This window comes from Syngnathoides biaculeatus, chromosome 13 (genome assembly GCF_019802595.1).
Source record: "Syngnathoides biaculeatus isolate LvHL_M chromosome 13, ASM1980259v1, whole genome shotgun sequence".
NCBI classification, from domain to species: Eukaryota; Metazoa; Chordata; class Actinopteri; order Syngnathiformes; family Syngnathidae; genus Syngnathoides; species Syngnathoides biaculeatus.
Genome location: NC_084652.1, coordinates 26,410,495 through 26,433,708, shown reverse-complemented (window position 1 = coordinate 26,433,708; position 23,214 = coordinate 26,410,495). Strand labels below are relative to the sequence as shown.

At 44.4% G+C, this 23,214-nt stretch overlaps 1 protein-coding gene across 1 annotated transcript in view; it reads left to right on the top strand.

Moving 5' to 3' along the window:
- The first annotated feature begins 8,753 nt into the window (after nt 1-8,753).
- Nucleotides 8,754-23,214, top strand: part of penka (proenkephalin a) — a 71,418-nt gene continuing 56,957 nt past the window's right edge. The window contains exon 1 of the mRNA XM_061839669.1: nt 8,754-8,862. The gene's annotated coding sequence lies outside the window, so the exon portion shown is untranslated. The remainder of the gene's footprint in view (nt 8,863-23,214) is intronic.

The following is a 23,214-nucleotide window of genomic DNA, read 5'->3' as shown; positions in this document are numbered from 1 at the left end:
AACTGCTTCGTGTAAATGGATATTTTAATTCAACAGACGTAAATGGCAGTGAACGAGTTTTAATTACAGTAATAGGTAATTCATCATTTATTCATAATTTTTTTTTTAGGTATGGCAAATCCAGGTATATTTCTCTTACCAATGCTTTTCTTACTATTTGAATTAGCCTCCACAGTTTGAGCAACTCTTGAGAGTGTTGGAAAAGTTTCTGTCCATTTTGTTATAGGGTCTATTATTATCAAACAGTATTTTTCCCACGACATTTCTTCCTTTTGAGTCAATGAAGTCCATACAAGTATCGCGTATTAGATAATTGTTGATATATTTTTTTTTATTATTATTTTTTATCCAATAACATCACCACGCCTCTTGTACGGCAGGCTGTCAATGCTTGTATGGAGATCCACAGACTATGGGGATCTTCAGTCTCATTGCCAGCATTTTGAAAAATCCACTTTTGTAACAAACACATGGAGCTGCCAGGATTGCATCTGTAAACACTGGTGAAATGTCTATTTCTATACAGTTATGGTCTAACTACACCACTGATCAGCCAAAACTACAGCAAAAATCTGAGAATTCTATCACTAGTGATCAAGTTCTTCGCTTCATATTTGAAGAGGAAAATGTATTAGCTGTTGTTCAGGCATCAACGCGTGATAAATTGGACAAAGTAAAGGTAGCTGCTCGGCTGGCCGCGATCACCCCTACAGCCTATCTTCTTCTTCTTTTCCTTTCGGCTTGTCCCGTTAGGGGTCGCCACAGCGTGTCATCTTTTGCCATCTTAGCCTATCTCCTGCATCTTCCTCTCTAACCCCAACTGCCCTCATGTCTTCCCTCACCACATCCATAAACCTTCTCTTTGGTCTTCCTCTCGCTCTTTTGCCTGGGAGCTCCATCCTCAGCATCCTTCTACCAATATACTCACTCTCTTGCCTCTGAACATGTCCAAACCATCGAAGTCTGCTCTCTCGAATCTTGTCTCCAAAACATCCAGCTTTGGCTGTCCCTCTAATGAGCTCATTTCTAATCCTATCCAACCTGGTCACTCCGAGCGAGAACCTCAACATCTTCATTTCTGCCACCTCCAGTTCAGCTTCCTGTTGTTTCTTCAGTGCCACCGTCTCTAATCCGTACATCATGGCCGGCCTCACCACTGTTTTGTAAACTTTGCCCTTCATCCTAGCAGACACTCTTCTGTCACATAACACACCAGACACCTTTCGCCAGCTGTTCCAACCTGCTTGGACCCGTTTCTTCACTTCCTGACCACACTCTCCATTGCTCTGTATTGTTGACCCCAAGTATTTGAAGTCGTCCACCCTCGCTATCTCTTCTCCCTGTAGCCTCACTCTCCCCCCTCTACTTTTCTCATTCACGCACATATATTCTGTTTTACTTCGGCTAATCTTCATTCCTCTCCTTTCCAGTGCATGTCTCCATCTTTCCAATTGTTCCTCTGCATGCTCCCTGCTTTCACTGCATATGACAATATCATCTGCGAACATCATGGTCCAAGGGGATTCCAGTCTAACCTCATCTGTCAGCCTATCCATTACCACTGCAAACAGGAAGGGGCTCAGAGCTGATCCCTGATGCAGTCCCACCTCCACCTTAAATTCCTCTGTCACACCTAAGGCACACCTCACCATTGTTCTGCTGCCATCATACATGTCCTGTACTATTTTAACATACTTCTCTGCCACACCAGACTTACGCATGCAGTACCATAGTTCCTCTCTTGGTACTCTGTCATAGGCTTTCTCTAGATCCACAAAGACACAATGTAGCTCCTTCTGACCTTCTCTGTACTTTTCCACGAGCATCCTCAAGGCAAATAATGCATCTGTGGTACTCTTTCTAGGCATGAAACCATACTGTTGCTCGCAGATACTTACTTCTGTCCTGAGTCTAGCCTCCACTACTCTTTCCCATAACTTCATTGTGTGGCTCATCAACTTTATTCCTCTATAGTTCCCACAGCTCTGAACATCCCCTTTGTTCTTAAAAATGGGAACTAGAACACTTTTCCTCCATTCTTCAGGCATCTTTTCACCCGCTAGTATTCTGTTGAATAAGTTGGTCAAAAACTCCACAGCCATCTCTCCAAATTGCTTCCATACCTCTACCAGTATGTCATCAGGACCAACTGCCTTCCCATTTTTCATCCTTTGTAATGCCTTTCTGACTTCCCCCTTAGTAATCATTTCCACTTCCTGGTCCTTCACTCTTGCCTCTTCAACTCTTCCTTCTCTCTCATTTTCTTCATTCATCAACTTCTCAAAGTATTCTTTCCATCTATTTAGCACACTACCGGCACCAGTCAACACATTTCCATCTCTATCCTTAATCACCCTAACCTTCTGCACATCCTTCCCATCTCTATCCCTCTGTCTGGCCGACCTGTAGAGATCCTTTTGTCCTTCTTTCGTGTCCAACCTGGTGTACATGTCTTCATATGCCTCTTGTTTAGCCTTTGCCACCTCTACCTTTGCCCTACGTCGCATCTCGATGTACTCCTTTCGCCTCTCCTCAGTCCTCTCAGTATCCCACTTCTTCTTCGCTAATCTCTTTCCTTGTATGACTCCCTGTATTATGGGGTTCCACCACCAAGTCTCCTTCTCCCCTTTCCTACCAGATGACACACCAAGTACTCTCCTGCCTGTCTCTCTGATCACCTTGGCTGTCGTCGTCCAGTCTTCCGGGAGCTTTGGTTGTCCATCGAGAGCCTGTCTCACCTCTTTCCGGAAGGCCGGCTAAGAATGTCTTGGAGGTGAAAAGAGTATCAGATCGAGTGATGAGACTAAAATTTGAAATTGAGGGTGTTATGTATAATGTGGTTAGCGGCTATGCACCACAGGTAGGATGTGACCTAGAGTTGAAAGAGAAATTCTGGAAGGAACTAGATGAAGTAGTTCTGAGCATCCCAGACAGCGAGAGAGTTGTGATTGGTGCAGATTGTAATGGACATATTGGTAAAGGAAACAGGGGCGATGAAGAAGTGATGGGTAAGTACGGCATCCAGGAAAGGAACTTTGAAGGGCAGATGGTGGTGGACTTTGCAAAAAGGATGGAGATGGCTGTAGTGAACACTTATTTCCAAAAGAGGGAGGAACATATAGTGACCTACAAGAGCGGCGGTAGAACCACGCAGGTAGATTATATTTTGTGCAGACGATGTAATCTGAAGGAGGTTACTGACTGTAAAGTAGTGGTAGGGGAGAGTGTAGCTCGACAGCATAGGATGGTAGTATGTAGGATGATTCTGGTGGTGGGTAGGAAGATTAAGAAGACAAAGGTAGACCCTCCCCATATTGAAATAGTGTAAAACATTTTCCAAAGACAATCTGATTTGCTTGTCTGATGACAGTTTAACGCGTTATAAACATAATGAACATGGAAAAGGGGATTTACATGCCTTTTCTCTCTCCCACATACATATTGTATAGAAGTCTACAGGTTATCTATGCAGGCTTCATGTATCACCCCCTCTCTCTCATAATTACACAATAATGATGAATTTTTATGTTCAGATCAATCTCGGTGATGGATACAGCATAAGCACCTACTGCCAATGTGTCTTGCAGAATTCAGTGTCATCGTGTGGCAGCAGCTCTTTTGTATTAGTGAGCTTTTTCACAAATTAAACGCTTCTTCTTCATTTCCTTTTGGCTTGTCCTGCTAAGGGTTGCCACAGCGTGTCATCTTTTTCCATCTAAGCCTGTCTCATCCATATTCCCTCAGAACATCCATCAACCTTCTCTTTGGTATTCCTCTCGCTCATTTTCCTGGCAGCTCCATCCTCAGCACCCTTCTACCAATATACTCACTCTCTCGCATTTGGACATGTCCAAACCATCGAAGTCTGCTCTCTCGAACTTTGTCTCCAAAACATCCAACTTTGTCTGACCCTCTAATAAGCTCCTTTCTAATCCTTTCCAACCCACTCACTCCTAGCCAGAACCTCAACATCTTCATTTCTGCTACCTCCAGTTCTGCTTCCTCTTGTTTCTTTCGTGGCACAGTCTCTAATTCGTACATCATGGCCGGCCTCACCATTGTTTTATATACTTTGCCCTTCATCCTATCAGAGACTCTTCCATCACATAACACACCAAACACACCTAACCCTTCCGCCAGCTGCTCCAACCTGCTTGGACCCGTTTCTTCACTTCCTGACCACACTCACCATCGCTGTGGATTGTTGGCCACAAGGATCACAAACATGGATCACTTCTAATAAAAAAATTATGACAAAAAGAGTTATGACAAACTTTTTGGAGCTCGAGTTATCCCTGATTATGCCAAACATGTATCCATTCAACAATGTTCAAAACATGTTATTTTTTTGTCACTGCTCTCATCCGGAAGTGTTAACCATTGCAAATGCGAAATCTTATAAAATCTTGCAAATGAACTTACGCTCCCTATAGTCACACTCACAATCACACCTAGCGACAATTTAGAGTCTTCAATTAATGCCTGTTATTGGAAACTTCACAGAATAATGCATTTGTTTTACCATTGCTGTAATTATTTCCATGCATGGTGTTTTTGAAAAATCTTTTCCCGACACCATAAGCAAGGAGACAAACTTGTCTTTATGGACTTTTATTACAAAAGAAAGGAATGTCTTTGCAAAGAGAGGAAAAGGTACAAGTCTCGAGAGTTGTCACCATTTAGTAAAGATCAGAGTAAAAGTAATTTTGTTATATAAAAGTGAAAAGGAAGAGATAAAACAAGACAGTTATCTATGTCCAGCTGGATTTACATGGAGCCAGAAGAAACAAAATAACATGAGGAACAGCCTGACCTGGAGAACTACAACCTACAACAGGATAAAACCTGTGAAAGTTGAAGGTAGAACTAATAGAACTAATACGGTGCATTCTGTATAAATGTAAAACATAAATCTGCCAGTTTCCCCCCTTTTGATTTATCCAAGCTAATCAAGTTACTGCAACATCAGTAAACCCTGCCAATTAAAATCATTAAAACACCAAAAACCTAGTCAAACTAGTAACTAAGCACTAAACATTAGTGATCTAAAAGCAAAAGTGAAGGAAATCAACTAAATACTATTACACATTAACGGTCTAGAAGAAAGGAAAAAAAACTAAAAATAAGAATAAAAATATGCAACAGCAAATGCTCATACATCAACAAAACAACCTCACAGTCATCCGGAAATTCACACTGCCGGTTTAAGAAAATCTATCGTAAGTGGGTCATTGTCAAGTATGTCACACATTCAGGATGAGGAAAGTGGACAATGGTCGACATCATCCTGGGCGTTGAACTGAGGGAAAAGGTCAGGAAAATGCCCATCAGAGAGTGAAATTGTGCATTGCGAACAAAGGTTGTGTCAATCATGTGAGAAACCAGAGGTTTTACTTAAGGTACAAAACAACACGACATAAGACAGAGGAAAAACAATATGATACAAGCCATAAGGGCAAAGTGATACAACCATGACTGCCATCCATGTCCAGCTAGACAACCTGAATTAAGCAGGTCCTTTCATGCCACAGTGTCATGAAGTGCTGTGTGGTTGTCGATGCCACGAGCTATGATGCCTGTATCTCCAACATTGACAGGAATGTAGGTGCAACAGGTTTAGCTCAAAAGAGTACAAACACCACCCTGAGAAGCCAATAACAAATCAAGCGTGATGCCATCTCACGAATAGCGTTAATTCACACACCCGAAGCCTCAAGAATCGACAGGGTTATGTTGAGAAAACTAGAAAAATTCTAATTTAAAGTCTCATACCGTAATGTCTGTTTACCTGCTTTAATCTGAGGAAAAAGAGCGTATAATAATGTAGTACCTGTACTCCAAACCTTGTGATCGGTGTGGACATCTGTGCCAGAGACCGGCTCGTGTTCCTTAAACTGGATTTGTCTATGATGACGGGATTGAGAAATGGTAGAAATAATGTATGAGTGGTCCATAAAAGCAATAAGAGCACACTGACCAGACCAATTAGGAACGAGCCTAGTGGAGACACTATGTCCACAAAGCTAGTCCACACATTCAAAAGGTAGCGTTAGTTTTACTCTGAATTATTGGACAGTTTTTAATTAACACAACATTATGGTTACTGGTATCCCACAGTATTAATTGGACTTTCTCCAGCAGCGGAGAAATGTCCGTAGAAGTGTGTATGCGTGTGTGGGTGAAACGACGATGATTGGAGTAAGGTCGTCTTCAATGTGAGATAAATGCAGCACAGGGCTTGTGTGCACGCACTAAATGCATTTCTCTGTGCATTAACAGACACTGAAAAACATATTGTCAGATTTGGAGTTGGAGCCCAATCAGTCATCTGGTGACATCGATAAAGAAATGGGCCGACATCCTGCCATTTTGTTGCAGGTTGTTTTGCCAAAGAAATGTGTGGTGCTGAACAGACAACATCAAAGACAGACTGCTGCATGGGTGTTAGTTGTCGAAAAAAAAGATCACTGATTTACGTCTTCTGTAATTTTACTCCTGCAATATCTTACTGGTTGTCAGTAGCGTGCACTTGGAAAAGTTAATGTTATAAAGAAAATGGTCTTCAGATGCGCTTGGAGAACGTGCAATTCTGATGAAAGATATCCTGCTTGGTTACAAGGGCCCCTTTTGATTCATTTTCCAAAGCCTAAAACACAGTTGACAAAGTAGCTACGATGGATTAAGGCTTGCAGAAGAGTGTCCAGATTTAGTTGTACGTGCAATATCAACACACACAAGGCTGTATGTTCAAAGGTAAGTGAGGGAGAAGTATCCTCTCTGAGTTTGGTTGAATTATTATCAGTGCTTTATACGTTGCAGGAGAACAGCTTTCACTTTGTTAGTGTATCACTGACCTGCTGAATGAAGAGTGTAATGTTTTATGACGAAGAGTCGGGTTAATGACGCGTAAATGCAGGATGTTGTGCAAGAGAAATGTCTATATGCCTATTTGTATCACATCTGCCTTTTAAGACAGAGCACGGGGTTCAATTACAAGCCAAGTCAAATGAATACACCCACTCACTTATGAAGACTACAATGATATTATTCGTCATCTTTCCAAATAAAAATTACTCACACTGCTTTACATCCACAGTACAATTCCACTATATTATCCTGTTGGATTTCAATATGACCTTTGTGAGGCGTCAAACATTTTTGTATCGATTGCCAACGTTTCACTGTAACTCTGACATTGTGTCCTGCTCCGTCCAAAATCTCAATTTCATCTACATATCATTGCATGAAATAGTTGAGACCTCTCTGTAGAACTCTCTTGGACAAGTCTGACACATTTGGCAAAAAACATACCCCAATATTATCTAGAATATGTAATAGAGAATCGACTTCAAACATGATGTGTTCAATCGCCATTTTATAAGTTTGTGGGACATGGCTAAGGGGGCGGATCTTAAAATTGCCATTGGAAAAGTCCATAGTGGGTAGAGTCGTGCCTGTTAGGAAGTTGTAGATCCACCGGGAGATGGCAGGCGAGACGCTGAGCTGGAGAAGTTTGGAGCAGAGGAGTTCAGAAATGATGGTGTTAAACGCAGAGCTGAAGTCCACAAACACGATCCTCGCATAGGTACCCTCGCTGTCGAGATGTTCAAGGATGAAATGCAGGCCCATGTTTAGGGTAACATCCACAGATCTATTTGCTCGATAGGCAAACTGCAGTGGGCCTGCGACAGTCTTTGGGTAGTCCAGCACAAGGCGTTCAAAGGACTTCCTGACCACAGATGTCAAGGCAAGAGGCCTGAAGTCATTAAGACGTGAGACTGTTGTTTTTTTGTGGACCGGTATAATGGTGGAGCGTTTAAAGCACGTTGGTACTTCACGCAGTTGTAGGGACCTGTTGAAGATCTTTGTAAAGACAGCAGCAAGTTGGTCTGCGCAGACTTTGAGGCAGGATGGGGACACAAGGTCTGGGCCCGACGCGTTGTTGATCTTTTGTTGTTTGAAGATCTGTATAACGTTGCTTTCATGGATGTTAAATGGTGGAGTGGTAGGTGATCTGGCTTAGTGGGTCCGTGAAGTGGAAGTGTCTATATTCTAATCTACAGTAAAAGCTATTTAGGTCTTCGGCGAGCCCACTCTTGTTTTCTACTGGGTGAGAACGTCACTAGTAGTTAGTAAAGGCTCCGTCACACCATGACGTTCTGGTCAACGTCCTCTGAACATTTCAATCGTACTATTTTTCAGCATTCTCAAACCCGGATGACACATGTGGCGTGTGATTAACGTGTGTCTAACGTGTGTCTAATGCACGAAAAGCGTGTGTAACGCACGAAAAGCGTGTGTAACGCACGAAAAGCATGTAACAGTGACCGAATAAGATATACCTAAAAACCATTAGCGTGTGCAAACGTGTCATTGGGGCGCGACGAGCGATTTGTCAACGTAAGACGAGTCTGTTGAGCGTGTGTGGGTGAAAAACGACAGAAAAGCGTTTTGCTTGCGTGTAATTTTTACGGTGGAACCGGCACTAAAACGTTGGAAAGTTCATAGTCACTTCAGTTGTTGTCGTGAGTTACAAAAGTGATCATCATGCCGCCGAGAAGAAAAAACGTTAGGGTGTGGACTTCAGCAACTAGCGCTGCTTGTAAGAAAGCTAAGCCTCTTTCATCACGAGCAATGTGTTTGGGGGAAAAACAACAGCAGGAGGAAGAGCACGTCTGCGAAGTCACGCACCATGTGACACCTCCTGGGGACCCTAAACACCTTGCAAACCCCAGTGAGGACGGTCCGACAAAGAGACAAAAGAAGCAGAGAAAGGATTGCAGGATCCTGGACTGGGCTGTTGAGGATAGTCTGGTGGAGGTTTTCCCCGAAAACGAACTGCTGCTTTCTGGATCTTCCATCGTAGGTGCTCTCTACTGTAGCTTAATATTAAATGGACCTTGCTTTTACAAAGCATCGGTTTATATATCCATATGCATGCAAGTTCTGGAAACGCTCGAATGACGCACAATGGACACCAAACGACATTCCTTTCACTTTGGTTACACGCTGTGTGCGCTAGGGGATTGTTCAGTGGGTGTTGGCAGGTTGCCAGTGAGTCGTTCACTGCAAAGTAAACGATTAAGTAACAACCAAGTAAAGCTAGAGTTACGACTGACTAACAATAGGCAAACGCGTGCAACGCTCGGCGAACCTTAGTAAAATGGATGTTCTTGAACGTTCTGCAGCGTTTAAAATTAAAAGTTGATGAACGCTGGTCTCGGTGAGAACTTTTGTGCATGTTCAAAACTTTTTTTTACGGACCGGCGTTCTCCGTCGATTCCCAGCAATCATTGACATTCACTGGCGTGGAAACAACGCTACTCTGGAGCTATCCTGGCGACCATGGGTGACTACCAATGTTTCCTCAAACGCTATAGAACGCTGGCCAGAACGTCATGGTGTCACGGGGCCATAAGTGATTGTAATCCTTGTCAACTGATTTGGAGTCATTTGCGGTGAGATTTTTTTCCAGTTAAGATGCATAGTCCCACTTTGCAATGTTAATTTCTTCAGTCAGCTGGTTTTTAGTGTGATTGTAGATGGCCCTGTCCCCACTGCAATATGCAATGGAACTTGAGCAGTTCTGTAGCACATATTGATTTTGATTATGCATAATTCCAATCTGTGCAGCATGGTGGCGCAGCTGTAAAGCGTTGGCCTCACAATTCTGACGACCCAGGTTCAATCCTGGCCCCGCCTGTGTGGAGGTTCCATGTTCTCCCCGTGCCTGCGTGGGTTTTCTCTGGCCACTTTGGTTTCCTCCCATTCCCCAAAACATACATTAATTGGACACCCTAAATTGACCCAAGGTGTGATTGTGAGTGTGACTGTTGTTTGTTTCTCTGTGCCCTGTGAAGGGCTGACAAGCATGGGTGTACCATGCTTCCTGCCTGTTGATAGCTGGGATAGGCTACAGCACTCCCGCTCCTTGTGATGATATAAAATGAATGGATGGCTAATTCCAATCTTTACATTATAAATTTTGATTCAGATCTTTTTTTATCCATTCCTTTGCTCAATCCCCCATTTTAACTTCAATTTGGTCATTTCGTAGTCATAGGGAGGTCGCTGTTATGATTTACGCCTCACCAGCAAAGTGACAAATCCTCCAGTGGTGTTTCTCCTTCTGTCTGTTCATTTGAAAAGTGGAATAATCACTCAGTTGTGGATCATTTATATGGCTATTATAGCCTTGTAACTTCAAGCCCGTTTACTGTCACATTCACACTCCTTCTGATGTTAATAACGTTGCTGTGAACTTTCTGATGTTTATAGAGTATCATGAGTTTCACAGGTATGGAAGGAATTTAAGTATTTTTAGGACTCCACTGTCCTCTTTCTTTTAGTACAAATGATTCATAGGGTTTTGTCATGCAACGACCCAGTCATTTATATTAAAGTAATGCTTAACCTCAGAGTCATCTCTCTTCTGTCCCGTCAGTATTCGGAGGCCCAGAAGATGGTTTGAAACGGATTCCAGAAAATGATCTTTTATCCTGTGGCCATGGTTTTGCCAGCGTCACCTCGTCCTCTTGAACTCTTCAAACCTTCGGATACGGCTTGAAGAACTAAGTAGAATATCTGGTTTATCAAGCAGCCCCCAAAATGATCATTCAAAGTACATAATGTAAACGCTAATTAAAAAAATATATTCATTTACCTTTAGCCTTGGGCAGCTATGTGAAGAGAAGGGTGAGTGACAAGCAAAAGAGATCGTGGGGGATGGAGGAGGAGGCAAACTTTAACAGCTGAGAGAGAACATACATATGAACATACGCACATACACACAACTTAATTCCCATACATATGAACATATGCACACGCACACAACTTACTTCCATTAAAATTTCTTGGGGTCCATGGTGAAGAAAGATGAATCAACTTGCAAAAAACATAAATGAAAAAGTTGTACTTTTCCAATGTGCGTTAGCTTGTGACAGTGCCAACATCATTTGGTGTCAAGTGTCCAAGAGAGCAACTCTCTCAAGCCACACAAACCAAGATACAGGATGTTTATGTTCAGTGGCATTTGGAGAATCCAGCGCCATTTTTTGCCTTTCATATCCTGAATTTCCTTTGTATCTCGAGACAATATTTTTCCCAGGAAGCATTTCGAAACCTGAATTTTTCGTTACTAAAGACATTCATAAGTAGAGGTACCACTGTATCTAAAAGCACAAAGCAATAAGTTATGGATGATTACTCTTACAAAAAGGTACACAAAAAGTAGATCCACAAGTCAATAATACACTTTCTGCCATCAAATAGAAGAGCATTTATTTGTTCTGTCTGTCATCAGATGACACTGGTATAGCTAGACGAACAAAGCTACATTATTTAACCCTAACTCTAAATAAATATTTTGACTAATTAAGTGAAGAAAGCAATAAATTATGTAAAATTACTCTTATAGTGTTCCAGCCCAAAAAATTCCAAGTCAATGATTATTTGTTTAAAAAAAAAAGTGTTATCAGTTTATCAGTTACAACATTCAATATCTTTGTAGTGTACTCAATTAAATATAGGTTGAACATGATTTGCAAATCATTGTATTCTGTTTGGGCGGCACTGTGGAACAGCTGTCGAGCATCAGCCTTACAGTTCTGAGGACCCGGTTTCAAATCCCAGAACCCTAATTTAGACACAAACATTAGTTCTCATCATTCTATAAACCAGTCTAAAGTACATAAGTTGTGTGCCTTCAAAACAGTCACTCATGTCCCACATTAGGAAAGCACATTAACCATGACACACCTTATACCCTTGGCTCTGTGATGAGAGGTCAATTTCTGATGCAGCATATATCTATTTATGACATTGACAGAGCAAAGATGTACTCTGCATGAAGTTAATTACTCATTACAGTCAGGGTTCAATAAAAAAAGATTGCTAACTGCTACAGTATGCTGTGATACCCACAAAAGCCATTATCAGCCCTTTCTCCCCTACACACACACACACACCACACACACACACACACACACACACACAACACACACACACACCCCATGAGTGGGTCAACGGAAAAACAATCACTGTCTGGGAGGAGGACCATAAGGAAATTATCTGACCATGTTCCATGGGTGTGGCGGTGCACGACCTATTCTGACCTTCGGATGGGGGTGCACTAGGCCTCGTTGTCACTCCTCAGGCCTTCCTCCTTTTCTCTCCATTCTTTGTTTTCAGCTCCAGTCATCTCTCCCTCCCTCTTGGGCAGTGCTTCTTAAATTGTGCCCCAGGAGGGAGTGGTGTGATGCCAGTGGGTGCGTGTGTGACTGTGGGGAACATGCTTTGTTTTTTTTTGCTGTTCTAGAATAAAGTGTAATTGCACATACACTACAGCAGTTGACAGTGGTGCTCTCATTGTCAGAGTCTGCGCAGGGAGCATTAGGTGTAGTGCAGTGGTTGACAACCCGCGGGGCCGGAGCTGCCTGCAGCACTTTCACCCTTATGTTGGTGCTTTGCATGGCTTTGGAAAATAAATAAGTGTCTACTTGAACTGTATGTTATTTGTCTCAAAAATGTGTCTCATGTCTTCTTATGAAATGAAAGTTTTTTACTTCTTCAAATCTTGTACAAGTTTGGTGATCACCATTCACCTTCTTCAGAGACGTTTGACAGCACTTGACAAACCCCCCCACTCCAGTATGAGTCCGGCCGAGCAGGTCAGGAGGTCGGCCAAGACGCCAAGAACCAGGGTCCCCACAGGGAGACTCGGGACATCCTCGAGGACTCAAACGCACAGCAGACAGGGGCATGTGACGGCTTCTGACGAGGGCCTCCCAAGACATGGCTGCCAATGCTGGTAGAGGGTCGCCGAGGCTTGGGCAAAAGGCTCTTGTGGTTCGGGCGCCGCCGACGCATGGGCAAGAGGTTACTGTGGTTCCGAGGATCGGTAACCATCGAGGCATGGTCGTCAAGCGGCCGAGGAATGATCACCATCGCGGCGTAGTCATCAGGCGGTCATTGATCGGTTGCCGCCGAGACGTGGCTGTGAGGCAGCTGTGGATCAGTCGCCGCCAAGGCGTCATCGTGAGGTGGCTGAGGATCAGTCGCCGCAGAGACAGGTGGGCGTGGAGGGGTCACCACCGAGACAGGTGGCCAAGGATGGGTCGCCGCCAAGACAGGCGCCCGTGGAAGGGTCACCATCAAGACATGGATGAAAATCGGCTATGGTTCATGGGCGAGGATTGGCTGTGGCACGGTCCCCAGTGAGGTATGGACATGCGGCGTCTTTGGATCGGTCGCTGCAGAGACAGGCACCCGTGGAGTGGTTGCCGCTGAGATAGGTGCCGTGGATGGGTCACCGTTGAGACATGGACGTGAATTGGTTGGGCTCAGTCGCCACCATGGGATGGGCAAAAATTGGTTGAGGCTCGGTCCCAACCGAGGCATAGACAATAATCGGCTGCGGCTCGGTCGCCACCGAGGCATTGGCGGGATTGAGCTGTGGCTCAGTCACCGCCAAGTCATGGCCAAAAGTCGGTTGTGGCTCAGTCTCCACCAAAACATGGGTAAAAAATGGCTCTGGCTCGGTCTCCACTGAGGCATGGACCATAATTGTCAGTGCCTCAGTCGTCACTGAGGTGTGGGCAAGATTCAGCTGTGGCTCGGTCGCCACCGAGGCATGGGTGAGAGTTGGTTGAGGCTTGGTCCCCACCGAGGCATTGACAATAATTGGCTGCAGCTCAGTCGCCACCGAGGCATGGACGAGAGCCGTTTGTGCCTCAGTCCCCACCGAGGCATGGAAGAGCATCAGCTGTGGATCCATCGCCGGCAAGGCATGGGCAGAAATCGACTGTGACTCCAGTGCCAGCGAGGTGCAGACGAGGGTCCCCTGCAGCTTGGGTGCCAGTGAGCCGTGGGCGGAAGTCTTCTGAGGATTGGTCGCCGGCGAGGCGTAGATGTACGTCAGCTGTGGCTTGCTCATCACTCGGGCGGAAGCAAGAGTCCAATTTGGCTTGGTCGCCAGTGAGGAGTGAGCGAAAATCTGCTGATGTTCTGCCGGCAGCATGATGTGGGTGGCAGTCCGCTGTGGCTCGATCATCACCGAGGCAGAAGTGAGAGTCCACTGTGTGTCAGTCGTCAGCACGGCGAGGGCCGGCGAGGTGTGGATGGATGTCAGCTGTGGAGTGGTTGGTGTGCCATGGGAGGCACCCTGCTAGGGCATCCCCTCTGGCCGCCACACGGAAGCCCCGGATAGATGGCCAAACGGGTGCCCCAGAAAGGATCAGATGAGGGGGACTTGGGCACACGGACGAAGGCACTCTCAAAATCTGAAAAATCTGAGACCAGCAAAATGTGTGGTGGTGAGCGTGTTATGCATCGGGAATAATCCTGACACATGGGTGGTTAGGTGCAGATGGCAAGGTAGAGGAGGACAACAAGACAGAGCCCATTCAGATAGGGGATGCTTGGTCCACAGCCTGGGGTCGCCAGGAGGCAGACTGTTGGTGTGCCCGCCGGCGTGACCTGTGATGCCGCATTTTCCCTGCTGGGTCCTGTTCAGGCCATTTCACTCTGTCATGATCACAAGGCACAGGACTGGACCCAATTGCAGTACTCAGAGGCGAGGGCATGATATTAATGGTGATTTTATTCCAGATTAAGGTCGAACTCAAATAAGCAGTCCAAAACAGGCGGAAGATGAAAAACGATAGACTACAAGCAAACTCCAAAAATGTGCACAAGGTCCAATGACTATGAGGCAAACTTGGAAACATGGACAAGACGTAATAAAACTAAAGTGGCACAGGTTCACTGTGACAAAGGAGTGCGCTACACCAAGAGTCACCAACGCGGTGCCCACGGGCGAATGGTAACTCGCGAGGTATGTTCTAAAAATACCATGGGCCACAAATTGTTACTATTATTTGTGCTTTAAATTCTGAATCAGAATTTCTTACGTGAATTAAAAAATGTAAATACCTGTAATGTCATTTACTACAATAAATTAAAACAAAAATATTGTATGTATGTGTAATGAACTGAGCCTGAAATTAGCCGCAAAGAGGTCACGTAGCCCTTCATACGATCGGTGCTCACCAAGTAGCCCTCAGCCTCAAAAAGGTTGCTGAGCCCTGCTCTACACAAAACTTAAGAACTTACGCACAATAGTAGAGTATCCCAAAATGCAGTAATGCAAACGCAATAAATTGGCAAATGCCGATGGCACATTGAAGGCTTAAATGCCTGGTCTACTTAACGTCAAATGCGGAGAAGCTGTGGGACAGCTGTCAGAGGCGGTACTGCCCAGGGCAGTGGTTTGGCCATGCCCTTTGCAGGCAGCACCACCCAGGGCAGTGGCTTGGCCATGGCCCTGACGGGCGTAGAGTGAAAAAAACAATGAGAAGAAAGTATCCTGGAGCTAAGATGAGAAAAGATGATGAAGCATATGTAGCACTTGACTTCACTGTGACTACAGCGTTTACTGTGTCTAAAAATCTTGGCAGTGGACAGCAGGAAACCAAAACTATTAATGTGCCACTCAAAGACATGACACCACAGTCTTGTTGGATTTTTTTCGGCGAAAACGTGCCGAATATTGCCAACAGTTAGCTTTAGAATAGATTTAATGGTTCTGCTACTGGTTTATACATCACTAATTGATTAGGGTCCTGAATACATGAAAGAAATGCTTACGGAATACAAACCCAGTAGAGATCGACTGATTCAGGTCAAATAGTGCAGCGCAGAGTCCAAAGAAAACATGGTGAAGCAGCATTTAACTATTATGTTGCACACAAATGGAATAAGTTGCCAACAGAGGTTATGTCTGCCCCAAGTGTGAATGTTTTCAAATCCAGGTTTGAAAACTTTTTTTTTATTTCCACTTTTTAATCATATTTCTTGCACTATTTACAATATTTAATTTTACATTTTTATTGTGGTTACTTTTTTTACTATTTACTTTCTATTGTTTTTTCAAATATATATTCGGTTGTCATTTTTATTGTTTTTATCCCATTTTAAATGTTTTATCGCTTTGTTTTAAAATAATTTTAACATGTAAAGCACATTGAGTTATCTTGTGTATGAAATGCGGGATACAAATAAATGTGGCTTGCTTTGATTCTGTGGCTTTCCTGCTGGATGGCCCCAGCCTGCAGCCCTGCCTCTCAAAAACACTCGCTTAGCACACAGTCACACCATTCACTGATAATATTTTTCACTAGTCGTATCCGCCCACACACAGACACTCAGGTTTCCATGGCGGGTTGGTGTGGGGTGGGTTGGTGCAAGTGGATCATCAGGATGCATCACGTCAGTGTTGTTTCCACTCTAGACATTTTGCTCCTCTGCCCTGTACTGTTCTTTCGTCTGTAAGTGATTTGTTCAGCAGAACAAATTTTTTGGTGAACGAACTGAATAGAATTAGTTTATGAAATGATTTGATATCTTTGGCCGCCATCCGCCGCCATGAGGCAAGCAAGTTGCTGGGAGCGGAAACAGAACTGTTTGTAGTGTTTTGTCACTTCTGAATCTTTGGCGAATAACCAAGGAGAACCAGAGCGCTGGTGGGGGCAGGTCCTCATTAACAGTATTCTATGTAATTTTCGATTCGCCAGCATTGTCAGGATGCAGCGTGGAGCAACACACGGCAGGAAATGGAGGGACTTTAATTTTCTGCACCTCCAGCCAGATTTGTATTTTGTGGTTATCCGGTCCAATATGGCTCTGTCAACACTTTGGGTTGCCAACCCCTGGTCTACATATTTGAACACAAGCAACGGCAGACCACAAAGAAGAGGGATGAAACCACACCCTCACCCCAAAGCTAATTTAGTTGTCCACTGCAATTGGCTGTCGACTGGTTCAGGGTGTATATCTTGCTCAAAGATAGCTGGGATATGCTCCAGCGCACCCACAACCCTAGTGAGGATTAATTGTACAAAGAAAGGATGCATGGATGGTGTTTCAGTTTCAGGTAGATTCAAGTCAGATGATTCCATCCATCCATCCATCCATTTCTCCATTGTTTACCGCTTCACCAGGTCGGGTCGCGGGGGGAGTAGCAGCAGGGTTACCCAGACTTCCCTTTCCCCGGCCACTTCTTCCAGCTCTTACGTAGGGATCCCAAAGCTTTACCAGGCCAATTGGAAGGGGCTCAGAGCTGATCCCCCGATGTAGTCCCACTATTTTCACCAGATACATCAAAGCATATTTTTTTAAACTAAAATTTCATCATAGCCACATTGAAATTAGACATCTTTGTCTCAATAACTTAACTGACTAAATTGAGCATTACAAAGTATTTTTCAAGAGTTAGTTATTAGGGAGCATTCACTTGAAAATTCCAAATCATTCAATAAATCTAATCTGGGCATGTTTTAAATATTTTCATGGGGATTGGATAGGCTACAGAAATGTAGAGCGATTTGGCTAAGGGAGCAAGTCATCTGTCTTTTAAACGATAATTGTCATGACCCATCAGAACGGAGGTAGGACTCAAATGCAGGATTCGGGAGATGCAAGGTTGTTCGGGGAAAAATGTTTATTATTAGAAGGTCGAGGATTGGACAGGCAGTCAGGTCGCCGCTGGTACTCCTGGACAGCAATGTGAGAAGGCGGCGGCAACGCCACCTTCTCCTGGACAGCAACATGAGAAGGCGGCAGCACCATCGCCACCTCCTGGACGGGAACGTATTGGTGTGCCCGTCGCCGTCGGAGCAGGAACAGGGCCGACCACGGACCGGTCGCCGACGAAGCAGGAGCGTGGAGCGGCCACGGATCGCCACCGATACTCCTGGGCACGGAGAAGCGGCTGCGGAGACGTCGCCACCACCTGGACAGCAACGTGAGGCGGCATCGGGTCGGTCTCCACTGCCACGTGAGCTTGCAGTGCTTTCGTTGATACAGCGTGGCACGGTGGCGGATCCGTTTCCACGGCGACGTGAACGAGGGTAGGCAGAGTCAGTCAAACTGACACTTGGGCGTGTCTCAGGAGCGGGTCAGTTCCAACTGCCGCGTGAGCACGAGTCAGAAACGAGTCCGTTGATACTGCAATGTGGGCGTGTCGAGGTGGCGGATCAGTTCCCACTGCAACGTGCACTTGGCTTGGTAGTGGATCAGTTCCCACTGCCGCGTGAGCAAAAGTCAGTAACGGGTCCGTTGAAACTCCAACGTGGCCGTGTTAAGGTGGCTGACCCGTTCCCACTGCAACGTGCGCTTGGCGAGGTGGGGGATCCGCTGCCACGTGAGCAAAAGTCAGTAGCGAGTCCGTCGCAGTTGCGAGGTCAGCGTAGCTCGGCTGGTTCGCCAATCCTTGACGGACCTGGGTCGTGAGAGCCGCCAATTCGGCGCTCTACCACTCTATCTCCCCCCGCATTTTGCGGCAGAACACCTCGTGATTTGGCGGCTCCTCCTCCCTCTGAGCTGGAAGCTTCGCCCCGCATTTTGCGGCAGAACACCTCGTGATTTGGCGGCTCCTCCTCCCTCTGAGCTGGAAGCTTCGCCACCAGCTGCAGGTCTGCCGGTTTCACCGTTTCGGGCAAGGAGTGGGAGGACGAGGACGGAGTCTTAGTTCCCGCGCAGCGGGAGGCACAAGGGAGCGCCCGGCCTGGGCGTCTCCTCTGGCCGCCATGCGGAGGTCCCGGGTAGATGAAATAAAGTTTTTTGGTCATTATCCAACTAACCGTGTTTGGAGGAAGCCGAATGATGAGTTCAATCCCAAGAACACCATCCCTACTGTGAAGCTTGGGGGTGGTAGCATCATGCTTTGGGGGTGTTTTGCTGCACATTGTACAGGACGACTACACTGTATTAACGCGAGGATGACCGCGGCCCTGTATTGTGAAATTTTGTGGAACAACCTATTTCCCTCAGTCAGAGCATTGAAGATGGGTCGTGGCTGGGTCTTTCAACATGACAATGACCCTAAGCACACAGCCAGGAAAACCAAGGAGTGGCTCCGTAACCTAGCCAGTCTCCAGACCTAAACCCAATAGAAAATCTTTGGAGGGAGCTGAAACTCCGTGTTTCTCAGCGACAGTCCAGAAACCTTTGTGGAGGAGTGGGCTAAAATCCCTCCTGCAGTGTATGCAAACCTGGTGAACAACTTCAGGAAATGTTTGACCTCTGTAATTGCAAATAAAGGCTACTGTACCAAATATTAACATTGTTTTTTTTCCGGTGATTAAATACTTATTTGCAGCTGCATCACACAAATAAATCATTTTAAAAAAAATCAGACATTGTGATTTCTGGATTTTTCTTTTCAGATTATCTCTCTCACAGTGGAAATGCACCTACGATGAAAATTTCAGATACGTCCATGATTTCTTAGTGGGAGAACTTGCAATATAGAAGGGTGTTCAAATACTTATTTTCTTCACTGTAATTACACTTGGAACAGTTCGCCATTCAGTTGCAGGGCACACAGAATCAAAGAACCATTCAGACTCACATGTACACCTATGGGCAATTTAGAGCCTTCAATCAACCTACCTTGCATGTTTTTGGGGATGTGGGAGGAAACCGGAGTGCCTAGAGAAAACCCACACAGGCACAGGGAGAACATGCAAACTCCACACAAGCGCCCCAGACGCATCTCCCTCACGGCCTGCCGGAACCTGAGCAACTGCCTTCAGAACGGTGAGGCACATATTCTAAATACTTGTTCGCAATGCTGCCTTATTTGTAACCCTGGACACACATTTAAAAAAATTTAAGTATAACCTAATTTTGAGGCTGGAACATATTATTTGAACTTCAGTTCAATTAAATGGAACACCTTATGTAGGTTTAAGACCGTTTCAATTTAAGACTGTTTTGATTACAAACGAGTCAACAGAACAAATGAAGTCTGGAATCTGGGGTTCCATTGGATTGGAAAAGTTGTTTTGAAATCTGAACAAATTATAAATCGACAAGCAAACCATGGAATCTGTTGAACTTAATCGGCTCCACTCTCATGTCCTCAGTAATTTGACATAACCGCTGAAAAGAGAGTTTTCGGAGGAAGTTTTGGAGACCAAAATGGCAGGTTCCTTCCAAATTCAAATACTTTCTTGGTGCCCTTGAGAAAGGTGTCAAACCATCAGGTAATGCATACAATATAATTTGCGGAACTTGCACTCTAAAATATTGTCCCATTTTTCACATGTCTGAATGCAAGTAAAACCAGAAATAAAACAGTAAAAACAAACATTTAAAAGTAAAGTCAGACATTTATTTGTACATTTACTCATGCTACAATTTCCAAAATTGAGTGAATACCAAATGTAACCTTCAAGCTAAACTCTACAAATTGAAGGACTTTGTTTACCAGCCCTGTGAATACAATGCATGTAACCCAGCCTCTCTTCCAACTGCTGCAGTTATGTTTGTTTGAGTGAAACAGCAGTGATTATGACAGCACTCATATGCAGAATAATGGTAGCTGCTTGTCCTGGGGTCAAGTACAGGAGAGATATTTTCATACCACCCACTTCTTTATAGCAGGCTGGTTTCACTTATCCTTCTTTTTAGTCGTCGATTTTCACAACATAGAGATAGCAACGATGCGAACCATTTTGTAATAGTAATGTACATTTGAATGTAAAAAATCCAGAAGTAATTTAAGGAAATTGATCGGAATTGAAATAGTGATGTTGATATAAACTCCCTCCAAAGGTGTTGGAGTAATTAGGACACTCACTGTCGATTGAAAATTAAGTTTTGACATTAAATAATAAAGCAGGAAGTAGTTTTGCGTAATTAAACATTTTAATGGTATGTTTACTTTGTGGCAATTTCAAAATGTAATGGTGTATCAAAATGTGATGCATGCGTGTCACAAAAAAATATTGTATGCTGTAATCAAATCAAATCAAAAGCCCATCCGTCTGTCCATTTTCTGAGAGTCGCGGGAGTGCCGTAGCCTATCGCAGCTGTCAACGTACACGAGCAGGGTAAACCGTGAAATGGTTGCCAGCCAATCCCAGGGCACATAGACACAGAGAACAGGGAGAACATGCAAACTCCACACTGGGAGCTGGGATTTGAACCTCGGTCCTCAGAACGTCCATTGTTCCGCCAAATCAAAAGCTTTTATTGTCTATATAAGACTGTGCATTCTTCTTCTTTTCCGTTCGGCCTGTCCCGTTAGAGCTCACCACAGCGTGTCATCTTTTTACATCGAAGCCTATCTCGTGCATATTCCTCTTTTACACCCACTGTCATCATGTCCTCCCTCACAACATCCATCAACATTTTTTTTTTGGTCTTCCACTCACTTTTTTGCCTAGCAGCTCCATCCTCAGCACCTTTCTACTAATATACTCACTCTCTCGCCTCTGCACGTCCAAACTATCAAAGTCTGCTCTCTTTTACCTGGTCTCCAAAGCATCCAACTTTGGCTGTCCCTCTAATGAGCTAAGTTGTAATCCTATCCAACCTGCTTACTCCGAGCGAGAACCTAAACATTTTCATTTCTGCTACCTCCAGTTCTGCTTCCTATTGTTTCTTCAGTGCCACAGTCTCTAATCCGTACATCATGGCCAGCCTCACCACTGTTTTAGAAACTTTGCCCTTCATCCTAGCGGTGACTCTTCTGTCGCATAGAACACCAGAGACCTTCTGCCAAAAGCTCTTCCCTGCCTGCACCCGTTTCTTCATTTCTTTACCACACTTTCCATTGCTGTTGACCCCAAGTATTCCTTCTCCCTGCAGCTTCACTCCTCCTTCTCCGCGCCTCACATTCATGCACATATATTCTGTTTGACTTCGGCGAATCTTCATTCCTCTCCTTTCCAGTGCGTGCCTCCATCTTTCTCATTGCTCCTCTGGCTGCTCTCTTCTTTCACTGCAGATCACTGTGCATACAACGAGATAATGAGCACAACTCCACAAGGTTCTTAAACCAATGTAAATAGAATAGAATAAAATAGAATAAAATGTATTGCATTTAATATAAGCAACACAGATAAAATATTTACAATGAGAGCACAGTTTTTGCTAAAAATAACAAAAAAAATTCTGTCCACAGTCTTATTGCCCATGTCTAGGCATTGGTAAAATTATTGGACATTTTTACTCTATTATTGCGCAGAGAAGTTCATGCATCCATTTTCTGAGCCACTTATCCTCACAAATGGCGCGGCAGTGTTCTAACCTATCCCAGCTCTCTTCAGGCAAGAGGCGGGTAACACCTTGAACTGGTTGCCAGCCAATCTCAGGGTACAGAGAAACAAACAGCAAGTCACACTCACAATCACACCTAAGGGCAAGTTAGAGTCTTCAATTAACAAGTTTTTCAGACGTGGGAGGAAACCGGAATTACCGTGTTCTGTGGACAAAATAAAGAATACTCCCAATAACAGAAAACTCCAAGTCATGCAGATTAAATTCCAGATTAACCTATTTCTAAAAGAAACGTTACGTATTTAGGTATTAATATTTCCTTGACTTGATGCCGGATTAACTTGCCTATCTCATTACTAAGAAGAATAGCAACAATAAAAAAGAAACCCTCACTCAAAACAAATTACACATTTTCAATTATTCCATTCGAAACCAAATTTAAATGGTTTCAAACGTGAGATCCTTGTCAGGGGTGTGGCCAGGCGACAGCATTGTGTGCAGCTACTGAGGGTAGCAGCTGATCACATGGTGTGGAAACTAGAGGACTTAAGATGATGAGCCACACAATGAAGTTATGGGAAGGAGTAGTGGAGGCTGGACTCAGGACAGAAGTATCTGCGAGCAACAGTATGGTTTCATGCCTAGAAAGAGTACCACAGATGCATTATTTGTCTTGAGGATGCTGGTGGAAAAGTACAGAGAAGGTCTGAAGGAGCATCATTGTGTCTTTGTAGACCTAGAGAAACCGTATGACAGAGTACCAATAGAGGAACTGTGGTATTGCATGCTCAAGTCTGGTGTGGCAGAGACATATGTTAGAATAGTACATGACATGTACGAGGGCAGATTAACAGTGGTGATGTTTGCCGTTGGTGTGTCAGAAGAATTTAAGGTGGAGGTTGGACTGCATCAGGAATCCACCTTGAGCCCCTTCCTGTTTGCGGTAGTTATGGATAGACTGACAGATGAGTTTAGACTGGAATCCCCTTGGACTATGATGTTCGCAGATGATATTGTGATATGCAGTGAAAGCAGGGAGCAAGCGGAGGAACAATTAGATAGATAGAGGCACGCACTGGAAAGGAGAGGAATGAAGATTAGCCGAAGTAAAACATAATATATGTGCATGAATGAGAGGGGCGGAGGAGG